This window comes from Leptonychotes weddellii, chromosome 7 (genome assembly GCF_054177405.1).
Source record: "Leptonychotes weddellii isolate Sample4059 chromosome 7, ASM5417740v2, whole genome shotgun sequence".
Taxonomy (NCBI): Eukaryota; Metazoa; Chordata; class Mammalia; order Carnivora; family Phocidae; genus Leptonychotes; species Leptonychotes weddellii.
Genome location: NC_138375.1, coordinates 36,809,045 through 36,820,559, shown reverse-complemented (window position 1 = coordinate 36,820,559; position 11,515 = coordinate 36,809,045).

Genomic DNA, 11,515 nt, shown 5'->3' with positions numbered 1-11,515 from the left:
TTGAATGGAAATCAAACAAGTTTCATCTAGGAAGGTTGGTTTTGTTGTGGAATAGAAATAAAATGAATTTGGGCATTTGAAATGTTTGAATCTGTGAAGAAGAAGAATATTTTGTCTTGGTTTAGTGCACAGATCACATTTGGAAAGATAATTGGCATTTGAGTAGGCCTCTAGGACAAGAGAATCCACCAGAAATATACTGGAGAAGTTGACCATATATTGTTCCACCGTAGGTGGCTGTGTCTGCTGCTGTCCCTACCCCAGCTCACCCCAGGTGATTGCTGAAGTTTAGGTTGTTCTATCAAGTGGGAATAGCCAAGAGGGATCATACAAGCTTTTTTTGCTTTGAAGATGGATATCCAAACATCAAAAGATGTTAAAAGGGATGCCACAGCTGAAAGCAAAAGGCTTTGCCATGTTAAATTATTTTCAAAAGAAATGACAGAAAACAAGCTAGATGACTCAAACTCCTCCTTCACATTTTGGGTGGAAAAGAGTCAAGAATTGGAAACAGGTGAAGAAGAATTTTAGAGCTGTTTTTTTTTTTTTTTTTGTCATTACTTCTACCCTCAAGAAAAGGGATTGGAGTGTCTGAACTTTTAACAAGCTTAGGGAAAGGGGCTTCAAGAGGTCTACACGGAGCTTAATGTATGTTCCCTGCACCTGAGGAGCACAGAATAGTCTAAAGTGTGAGAGAAAGACTACCGGTTGCTTTGATGGTGGCATGATGGAGAAGTGCCCATGATAGGAGGGAGGTCAGCCCTTCCAGAGTCTGTCAGGTCAATGGGTGAATACATGAGTGTTTTTTGGGGACCAGAAGTGGATCCAGAGAGCAAGCTGGCGTGGGGTCATCTTAGGTCCTATGCCAGAGGGTGGCCTAGAAACCTAAGCAGAGAGAAGCTGAGGATCTCCTAGATTTCTAGAAAATGAAGGGAAAAGGAAGTGACCAGCCAAAGGTTTGCATTTGCCCTGCCAAGGAGTTAAAGATAAGAGATCTCCAAAAATCTCTGAAGAACCATGTGAAAGCTCATCAGAAAAAGTCACTTTAAACTTGTGCAAAAACAGAGATTACAAAATATAACTTTACCGGTAAGTAGAAACTTTTTTGCTCCCTTGACCTAGTACCCTTACTGTGTTTCAACCCTAGAGAGGTTGAAACATGATTAGTCAGAAGAACAGATGTGAGGGAAGAGTAACCCTTTCCTTCCTTGACTTCAGGCCTAAACCAGAGGAGGGGAAGAAGGCTCAATTTAGAAGCAAATCTGAAATTTTGACTACTATGTAAGGCTGACATTTTAAAGCTAATCTGAAATTATAATTATGTGACTTGAAATGACCCCTAGAATTGTGTGTATTACTCAAGAGTGACTAGAAAATTCTTGAGAACTTCTCCTACCCCTGACTGAAAACTAGTAGACTAGTAGGCCCCACAGAGTTGATTGAAAGAATCAGTGAAAGACAAAAATAAAGTGGTTTTCTTCTTATACTTTATGTACTGCTTGTTCAACATAAATTTTGTGTGAGAATGATGCATCTCTATTTATCAGAATCTCACCTCCGCTACAGGGCTGAGTGCCTAATGCTGTTTAGTTTTATTCCAAGTCTGGTCTCACTACAACTCTGCCCTACCTACATTCTACTTCCTCCAATGGGCCTTGTCTGACCACTCCGGTTAGATGATCTCAGTCACCATAATGGCATTATCTTTCTTTCTGGCCAGTAAGCATACTTACGTCTGGGAAATCTCCTGTTTTATGAAATAGAGCTCCTTTCCAGAGATAGAACTGAAATGTCAAATACTCAAGTCCCAACCTCCTTGCAGCTAGTGTGTAAGCATAGCCAGCAATGGGAGGAAGCAGGGGCTGTCCCAACTCCATTCTGGTGACAGATGGTGGTAGCAGAAGTGACATCCAGTTTCTAGAGGCAGCAATGACACATAAGGGCCCAGTTTTGTGGTGTTGGTGGTGAAGCCTGTAGTTTCTGTGCCCAGCATGGGTTCTGTAATCTTTGTTGGTCCAGTTCTTTGGGCCAAACACTGTGGGTTTGGCAATAGTTCCTGGCTCTGTAGCCACCACAACTGGTCCTCTGGTGCTCCTGGAGATTCACTGAACTTCTCAGTAGTCGTTTTTTTTTTTTTTCTCCTGAAATAATTATAGATTTACAAAAAAGTAACAGAGATAGTACAGAGAGTCCTCAAATACCCTCGTCCAGCTTTTCCTAATGTTAATATCTTATATAACCGTGGTACATTTATGAAAACTAAGAAACTACCATTGGTGTGACGCTATTATCAGAGCTACATACTTCATTTGGATTTCACTAGCTTTTCCACTAAGGTCTCTTTTCTCTTCCAGGATACAAATCAGGAAACCACTTTCCTTTCGGTTGTCACGTCTCTTCTGTCTCCTCTCATCTGCGACAGTGGCTTCTAGTCTTTCCGTGTTTTCTGAGAGGACTGGCCAGTTATTTTGTAGAATGTCCCTCAAGTTGGACTTATCTGATGTTTTTTTCATTATTTGATAGGAGTTATGAATTTTAAAGCAAAAATACCACAGACGTGAAGTGCCTTTTCCCTTCAAGGGGTAAATATCAGGGGGTACATGAAATTTACATGACTTGTCACTGGTGATATTCACCTTGATCAATGGTTATGGTGGCATCTGCAAGGTTTCTTCACTTTAAAGTCACTATTTTTCCTTTTTGTACTCTATTTGTTAGAAGGGAGTCACCGAGTCCAGCCCACACTTAAAAGGAGGGGAGGTAAGTTCCATTGACTGAAGGAGGAATATCTTCCTATGTCATGTGGAAATCTTCTGTAAGGAAGATTTGTCCTTTCTCCTCCATCTATTTATTTATTCATTTCTCAATCAAGCGGAAGAATAGTGCATTTGTTAGTAAATTTCAGGGAAATCTCTTACAGTCCAATAGCAGGAAAAAGAGCCAGCATGACAGAATTTGCACAGATATTAGAAGCTGAGACAAGAGACCACATGGAGAAAACAAGAAAGATGCTCTCTGCGGCCTGCTCTGTGCAGCCAGCAGTGAACTGGCTTCTGCCACAAGGTGCTTAGTTTTGCTTTCCTCATGGCTTCAACTAGCCAAGGCCCCTAGAAGGCCGAAGCCTCTCCCTTGTGCCCACGCCACGTGACTGTTGCTCTACGGCATAACATCATTTGACGACAACTGGAGGTCACCTGACTCAAATCCTCGAGAGAGAAGCTCGTTTTCTCAGCCGATCCTATGGATGCATTTCTTCTGGGCCAGGTGTCTGCTTGCACACAGTTAGCTGTGGCCAGTGATGGGTGGGATTGCAACCATCATGCCCCCACTGCATTAGCGCACTGAGAACTAGTCAATTCTAAAAGGAAGGAAGGTGGCAGGCAGGCCATGCGAAATGCTCCTGTTGCACTTTCCTTCCGCTCTTCCTGGAATATGGGTTCTTCTACTAAAATGGCACCAGGGCTCACATTCATTTCCAGTCTACGCACCAACTTTTCTGCTCTCTGCCAATCATCTCCGTTCTCTGATATTTTGTTGTTTCTGCTGAAATTTTTGTTAAGCAGATGAAACAGAGCTACTGTCATTGAAGCATGGGTGGGGTGGTATCGTGTCACCCTCCACCCTCCCCATCCTCCCTCTGGTGGCTGCCAGAACACAGTTTAAGGGAAGTAGACCCAATAAATGATCTACTTCTCTAGACCTCAGTTTTCAAGTTCAAGAATGGAAAGTCACTGTTTTCATAGAATACTCTCCTCCCTGAGACTATATGGAGGGGCCCTGGGAGATGCAGAGTCCTTACCCCTAATAACACCATGAAGATGAACTGGGTGATAGAGGCTTCAGGGTCCCAGGAGGCACACCCAAACTATGGCACTGAGAAGCATCTCATCATGGACTCTACAGAGATGTGGGCAGGATTCAGGAAAAATAACAAGTATGGCTCAATACCCTCAGGGCTTGCAACCTTAGAGAGCCATCACTACCTCTCAGACTGAAAGGACAAAAGAAAGGAGTGGTTGCAGGAGTTCGAGGACACAGCTGTCTGGCTGTGGCCTCCAGTGGACAGAAGCAGCCAACCTTCTAGAGTCTGGGGGAAAAAGCTGGGGAACCAATGCCCAGTCCACCTCCTCCCTCTGATCTCCTGCCCTGGGCTGCCATCAGCTGACCCCAGCCAGAAGCTGGAGGGCCTGGTTGCTCTTGATTCAGCCCTTAGGGAGCAGCCTCTCAAGACAGACAGCAGGGTGGAGAGGGTGGAAAATGGATCTGAAAGAAACACAAGGAAGTTCTCCAGCATAAGACAGACAGATGTTTGTGGCTGAGCCTGGCCTCAACCCCCTTTCTTGACTTATATCGTCATTCTCCCTCTGTCCCATCACCCTGCCTTCTTCTTATCGCCTCCTGTCAATAGGCACCCTGGCCAGGCAGTTCCAAGCTCCTTTTCACGTCACAGATGAAGGAGCGGCTTCGTTTTGAAGACTCTAAGGTCTCGTTTGGCCTGCATTTCACACACTCTCCAGCTGTGGAAGACCTGGGCCTTTGCTCCTGCTTTCCTTGGGTTTCCGCCCAGCTCTGGAGGCCGCAAGTCTATGCAATGGCCCGTTCATCCTGACCTTTGATGGACTTACTTCTACAGAGAGTGCTTTGCTGAGAAACCTCTCCTTATGAGCACAGGAAAGCCCCCAGTGATTTTTATTGTTGTGCAATGGAAAAAGAAGCCTCAAATTACTTTCTGAGTAAGTGAGGTTTGCATTCATCCTAGAAAGAGTTTTCTTCTCTGAGGCTGCTATTGCCACGGTCAGTTGAAAACTAGGAAGCTGCTTTCAGAAATGCTCACCAAGGCTTATGGAATATAATTGAAAACAACTGTTCTTACTGAAACATGTAGGGAGCTAGAACCAACCCTAGTGACTAGTCAAGGAGTGGGTGGGAACAGCATGGTTCCGAGGAGGAGAGGGGAAGATGGTGGTTGGGTCAGGGCATTGAGAGAAAAGGGGTTTATTGGTTAGAAGAAAGGATAATAATTTGAGGTTTCCATGTAGAATAAATTTCCATCTGACCTGCCCTGATGACAAAATAGGCTGAGGACGAGAAACGCTGGGTGGCTTCCTAGAGTGACAACACAGCTTCAGATCCAGGCAGTCAGAAGACTAGTCCAGAGCAAGAATCCGGAGCTCTAGTCTCTAGAGCAAGTCAATGAGAGACAGGCATCTCCACCCCCACTTTAAAAAAGAGACAGGGAGTCTAGTTCACAAAGCTAGGGGGGTAGTTCACAGAAGACCAGAGATATCCTCTGAGCTTTCAGAAGGAAAATTCCCATTAACTTTTCACGGATTGTCTCATTTCGACAAAGAAGACTAGAACACTTACCCCAGTGTATCCTTTGCCTTGTGTTTCCTGCGGGCCCCATATTCTCTAGCCTTAGGTTTTCTGCATGAATTACAATTTTCTTCCTAAGCAAACAGCCCATACCAAATGCAGATGCTGGCTGAGTCTCTGCCCGCTAGGTCCACACATGGAATAAATCCCTCCCTGAGCAATGTACCCTCCAGCCCTGCAGAAATAGGGGCTGGCGCTTTCTCCGGGAGGTCTGACATATAGTCTTCCAGTGCCTTGAAGAATACAGAGAATTTGGGGGCTAAGTTCAGAACAGACTGCTCTTAAATGTCTTGCCTTATAAGAAATAGAACATTTTCCCCATTACATCAGGGAGATATCAGAGCTGATCACATTCAGAAGCAATTAACAAAATTACAACAGTTTCTTCCTAGAGCTTTTTATGTTTTTAACATTAGGAATGAATGTGAACTGGTTTGAAGTCCTTTATGCTAGGCATTTTGCCTGGGAATCTGGGCCTCTGAGAATCAGCAACAGGCCAGTCCATAGATAAGTTTCTGAGGGGTCATGCTCCTCTTTTCTGGTCTCCTATAAGACTCCCATTAAGGCTTTCTAGGTGTGGAATCTTTGGTGAAATGCTGAGAGATCACCCATGTGCTTCCCATAGAATTGCGTCTTTTTGACCTGGAAAGAACCTTGGTCATGCAACCCCGCTTTATCTTCTACTGATGAGGACACTGAAGTATGGAGGAGCAAAGGGTTACGTAGGGGCAGAAATAGCTCTGGAACCCTGTACCTGGACTGCCACTCAAGGGCTCTTTCTATTGTTCTATTCTTCCATCTTGAAACTTTGTGAAACAGTCCCAGTATTATGAGTGTGCCATAGACGACTGGCACGCAGTGATCATTCCATGTATTCCTCTAACAATCACCAGCCTGCTTTACATTTAAGTTAGAATCACATGACCATCTAGCATTGGACTGTGAGTAAAAGGGGAGTACATGCGTATTCTCGTGAATTCAGATCAATATTCCTTCTCCATCCTTCACATGCTCTGCAGAGGAGAACTTGGAGATCAGATGAAACATATGGCAAAGGTACAAGATGGAGGAAGGCCTCCCAACTCATATGAGATGTTTCGTGAGCATGAAATAAGCCACTGCTCTCTGAAGAAACTGAGATTCCAGGAGTTGGGCATCTGAAGCAGCTAGCATCTACTACCCGGAGTCAATGGGCTTCTATTTCAGCCAGTTTGCCTGAAAAGGACATAATGAATAAGTTTTGACAATGGCAGTCCACCATTTGGAAAAAGTCGACAGGACTGTGGCACTCATCACTTGACAACTCATTGCTCAACTCAGAGGCAAAAGGTCTGATAGAAGGCAGGAGTTCCAAGGCTAAGAGAAAAAAAGCTAGTTGCTAGGTGAGTACACCTTCCCACTCTTCAGGAAATCAGGTTTCCAGAAACGTAGAGAAGGCTGAGTTAGACAGTTCTGTTGTGTTCTACCTTGGTTCTCTTTCTACACCCAAGGATGGGCTGTGGCCACATTGCCAGTTCAGCCTGAGCCCAGCTGCATGCCCTCTCACACGTGCGCTAGGAACTTATAGGAGGAACTGAGTCAACACAACTTCTCTGTGAAAGCTCTGCTGTAGACCCCATTTCATGTCCCCACCGGCAGTGGGCCTCTCAGGACGTGGCTCTGACCACTTCCCCTGAGAGGCATAGTGTGACTCCAAACACAACCCTGAAATAAGCCAGAGGAAAGGCAGGCATCCTTCCTGCTGACTTGCTGGTCTTACAGCTATCATTGGGTGACTTGTGGCTCGGGGACCTCAAATGAAAAAGTGGATTGTTGGCCTGTGTTGAGTTCTGGTCAGCTGGCCTTGTAGTCTTTGCATTTCCTGCCACTGAAACTGGCACATCCACAGAGGGGCAGCCCCTTGTTGGAGGTTTCCTGTGCCATTCTCCCTCCTGGCATCTTATTGTGGAGTGACTCCCTATTGGATGATCGTGAACCCACATCCTGGCGCCAGCACGTTCAAGGCCAGCCTTTCATACTCTCACTTCATGTAGCTTCAGATAAGGCTGACTGTTTGAAGTCATTGATCTGTTTCACTGATCTCTTTTTTTATACATCATTCAAATATAGAGTGTTTCAATTACTGTGGCTTTAAAGTATGTTTTGCTATCTGGGAGGGCCGATCTCCACTCATTAATCTTCTCATGCATTTACTCTTCCAAATGAAAGTTAGAATCAATGCAGTTTCCCTACACCAAAAAAAAAAAAAAAAAGGAGAAAAAATTGCTCTTAAGACTTTATTAGAATTGTGTTACATTTATAGATTAACTTGGAAAGAATTGAAATTTATATGAGATTGACTCTTCCTAAGCAGAAATGCAATATAAAAATCCATTTATTTAAGTCCTTCATGTTTTTCATGGAAGTCTTAGAAAAATATAATTTTAAAAAGATCCCATTTACAATAGCATAAGACTATTGTTGGGACTTTGTAAAATATTTAGGAATTTCTAAAATATTTCCATTATATGCATAATTGTTTGAGAATTAAATATTTATCTTTTATCTGAACATCTTAAACTCTCTTAGTTCTGGTTTTGAGGTTACAATCATATTGCAAATAATGACCCCATGTCTCTTCCTTTCTTTTTTTTTTTTTAAAGATTTTATTTATTTATTCATGAGAGACAGAGACAGAGAGAGAGGCAGAGGGAGAAGTAGGCTCCCAAGGAGCAGGGAGCCCGATGTGGGACTTGATCCCAGGACCCTGGGATCATGACCTGAGCCGAAGGCAGACGCTTAACCATCTGAGCCACCCAGGCGCCCCTCCTTTCTGATATTTTAGCCTGTCTTATTGAATTGGTTAGGACCTTCACAAAAATGTTAGATAATAGTATAAAGTTGGTCATATTATGTTACTTCTGATAGAATTTACAACACTAGAATTAGCTCCATTTGGTATGTGTACTATCTGTTTGACAAAAATCTCCTCGCCAAATAAAGGGAATTTCCTTCCTTACCGGTTTTATAAACTGATATGCATGCATGTGTGTGTGAGAGGGCAGAATTTCAGGGTAAGGGGGAAATGTCATGTTATTTTATTTGAACTTGGCATTTAGACCCATCTCCTTTCCTCTCTTCACTAAGAATAATACAGTACTTTTAAAAAGATGTGTTTAATGAGATGGTCAAAGTCAAGATAGTTCCTTCTTTTTTTTCCTTGTATCTATCTATTCTACCTACAAACCACCTCTGTAAGACTATGTCGGTGCCTGCATTAGCTAATTTGTCTGAAGTGAGTTAAACAATATTTTTTAAAACTAAGTCAACCAGTTTTTCTTTATTAATTTTTAATGGTGCAGAGAACGTTTACCTTCCTCTTCAAATTCTTTGATCAGCTACATTTATGATATCTCCATCCTATCCAATTATTATTCTAAGAACTCAGGACTTTCCCCTCTTTGTCTACATCCTGAAAAACTTCTCTGGATTATCCTCCCTCTTGTGGAAAGGGTGTATTTTATCTTTTTTTAATGTCATCTGGCATCTTCTTTGTCTTTCTTGTCTCTGTTCCCTACCTTACCAACATTGTTTCCCCACCCACCTTTTTAACTTTTTGAATGCCATCTTTGGACATTAATCAGGAATGGAAGGAAAGAAATTTTGTAAAAGAAGGGCTGCAAAGAAGAGCTCCAGGGTGAGGAATTGAGATGTAGGTGAGATTAACCTATTTTACTAAAATGTCACCACTTACAAAGGTCCTTTCCAGCTTGGATACTTTGATCCTACAATTCTTCTTTGCCTGTTTGGTTTTTGACTCAAAACTCTCTCTTCATGTGACATCTTGTAAGTAGAGCAAATTAAGGAAAATGAGGGGTTTTTTTATTGATAACCAACACAAAGTCCAGATGCTCACATACTGGGGCTCTCCTTACCCTAAGCCCCGACTCCCTTATGCTGTGACCTCTAGGAGGCAGCGCACTGTGCAACTCCCGACAATTTGCAGAATATTGTCAAAAAGCCCTTGGACTGGAGAGGCTCTGAGCGCTCTCCCTGCTCTAATACCCTATATACCTGCCCTTACCTGTCCTCCCCACCTATCCAAACCATACCACCTTTTAAAGCCCTCCTTCTCCAAACCACACCCCTGACCTCACATGGATATTTTATCTTCCCCTCTGTGCTCTTGCCATGCTGTTCCCTCTACTCCAACTTCCCTTCCTACCTTCCTTGGCCCTGAAAAAGTAGAATTTTCAAGTAATACATTGTATTCCAGTTTGGGGCACGGGACTTCTGAGGGAAAATGGAAAGAAAATTGGGTCCAGATCATAGAAAGTAACACTTGCCTGCAGTAGCCACTTCGGTTTGGAGTAAGAGAAAGAGCCACATACACAAATATCAACCAGCTTGTGGATAAAATGACTCCCCAGTTCCTTTCCAGTCTAGCAGTCCTGCCTTTAATGATGAGGGAAGTGAGTAGGTCTGACAGCAGGGGATGGAAGGACTGGACCAGGCCAGTTTTATTCCTTGGCCTGTGAGCTGCATAGAGTAAAAGCCGCAAAGAGGCAACGTCCACTTAAGCATCTTTCCTTTATCACTGTGCTGTGTCTCAGCGGGTCTTCCATCTCTCCACAAGATTGGGGACCCTGAAATCCCCTCGAGTAAGCACTTAGGTGGTAGATGGTGCTTTTGAACTGTTGGCCTCTCCATTTCTCTCTCTGTGCACATGTTTGGACACTCACCTAGCATCTGTAACTTCTTGAAAGCACATCCTCATCCACAATCATTTTCTATTTATAGCAACTTAGTAACGGGAGAAATTATCTTCGTTTTACAAAGGAGGAAATGGAGTGCCTCGCAGGTTAAACACCTGGGGAAGATCAGATACAATAACGAACATTGGTGGCCAAATTGCAACAGAAAAGCCATGAACTGGAAGCCCAGGGGCCAGGGAGACATGTGCGTCCTCCTATTGCCAAAATGATTCTGCGGGAAGAGCCCCCTCCCTGCCACCGGGCCCACCGCCATGTTGGAGCGAAGCTAGCCCGGGGGGGACGTCACAGTCTATTCCGCATGAAGATCTCCACCTGAAAGAAAATGTTTTTGGACTAATAATCTTTGTTTTTCAAGATGTGGATTTGGGGGAAAATTGGACATTCTGGATGACTTAGGAGCTGGCACAATCAGGACAAAGGAGGCTTTCAAAATTGGTTAGAGGCAAATAGGCCAAGAGAATATGGTAACCAGATTTTGCACATCTAAAATACATTCCTATTTAAGAAAGAGAGACTTTCTAAATCAGCTTAAAGCAGTACAAGATGGAAATGAAGTTCTGATGCCAAAACTCCAGCCACCACAGTCAGACCAGTCCCCTCAAAATCGGCTGCGCCACGTGTCGGGCTGTCTCTCATCCCTGCCCAGATGCTGTGCCCCACCAGCCAAACTGCGGTTCCCCTTTCACAGGCGAGACTCTGGCAGCTTCCAGAAGCTCCACGTTTGGAAGGGGAAGCCAGGGTGTGGTAGGGGGCTCTGGGAGTACTGGGAGAGGGTGTGGGGCCTGGTCTGTGGGCTCGGAGGCCCTGCTGACGTCATCCCCTTGCCTCCCTCCAGCTCACGCTGGAGCGAGCACACAGAAAACTCCCTTTTGCAGCTGTGCAAACTGTTCTCGCTGAACTGCAATATGCCCACAGCTCCCGACAGCTCTTCCAAATCCCCAGTTTCCCTGGCCATATTCAGAGGGAAATAAAAAACCCATTTCCCAGTTGGCCCTTTTTCAGTCAGACGAAATTAAAATAAAGCTTGAAGTTTAAATGAAATCTTCTTCCAGTTTATGCTCTGGAGTTTCCATGCTCCTTCCACCTCAGCCTGGTTAGGGCACAGCAGGCCAGCTGAGGGCTTTTCTTCCAGTGTTTGCTAAGGAACATCCTGGAAAGTTGACGATAAGGCTGCACTTCTGTCTAATATGCATCTGCTTCAGGCTTCAGACGCGCCTCCTTCCCTCCTAGTGGAACGTGGAACCGTCGGAATCTATTCCAAAGGCAGGTCCTGTAGAGGGAAGGGAGGAGGGCACATCAGATGTGTCCTAGGTCTTTTGGGGGCTCATTGTCCCCAAAGCCCCAGGCATTACACAACTGCCCAGGGTTCCATCTCCCTCTCTGAG